Source organism: Octodon degus, unplaced genomic scaffold (assembly GCF_000260255.1).
Source record: "Octodon degus isolate 3935 unplaced genomic scaffold, OctDeg1.0 scaffold00037, whole genome shotgun sequence".
NCBI lineage: Eukaryota > Metazoa > Chordata > Mammalia > Rodentia > Octodontidae > Octodon > Octodon degus.
In genome coordinates, this window is record NW_004524613.1 from 16,592,660 (window position 1) to 16,593,435 (window position 776).

The window sequence follows — 776 nt, forward strand, 5'->3', positions numbered from 1 at the left end:
TATCTCCCTGGCCCATTGGCTATCTTTGATTGGTTCTTACAATATGCATCACAGTGACCAGCCATTTCTAGGAGACAGCAGTAACAGGAACCATTATGGGGCCAACTAACAGACTGGTGTGTGTGTGTGGGGGGGAGTATTTTGTTCTACACTGTCAGCCCTGCAGTGTGACCAGCTAACATTGGGGCTAAGCTAACAGCTCCTGCCTTCCTTTCCACTAATATTCCCAGGAATCCATACCTTTCCCACAAGCCAGAGAAACATTGTATTACTAGTGTTGGGCAAAACTTGCTCATTAAGAATTTCATGAATCTGAGCCAGGCAGATAGCTCAGCAGATTAAAGCACATGCTCAGGCAGATGCAGGGGCCAGGAGTTCAATCCCCAGCCTGCTGTGCTAGTCCCACACCTGGGGTGTGCTGAGACAGCAATTGAGACTGGGCATGGTTGTGTGCACCTATAATCCCCGTGCTTGGGAGGCTGAAAACAAGAGGATCACTACAAGTCTGATCTGTGTAGTGAGACCCTGTAGACCCTACACTAAATACATTTTAAAAATTAAAAGAATTTCCTGAGTTTGGACTAGAAATTCCCCCACTATCATAACATTCTTTTAGGTTAAACAATGTCCTCCCTCAGGCTTCTGTTTTAACATGAGAATAAAGAGGCAAGACACACAGTCCTTGATATCATCTTGTAAATAAGCAGTGTGAATAGTGTTCTCCTGAGACATACAATGATTTGAGGGATAGTAGTGCAAATAAAAAGGGATAATTT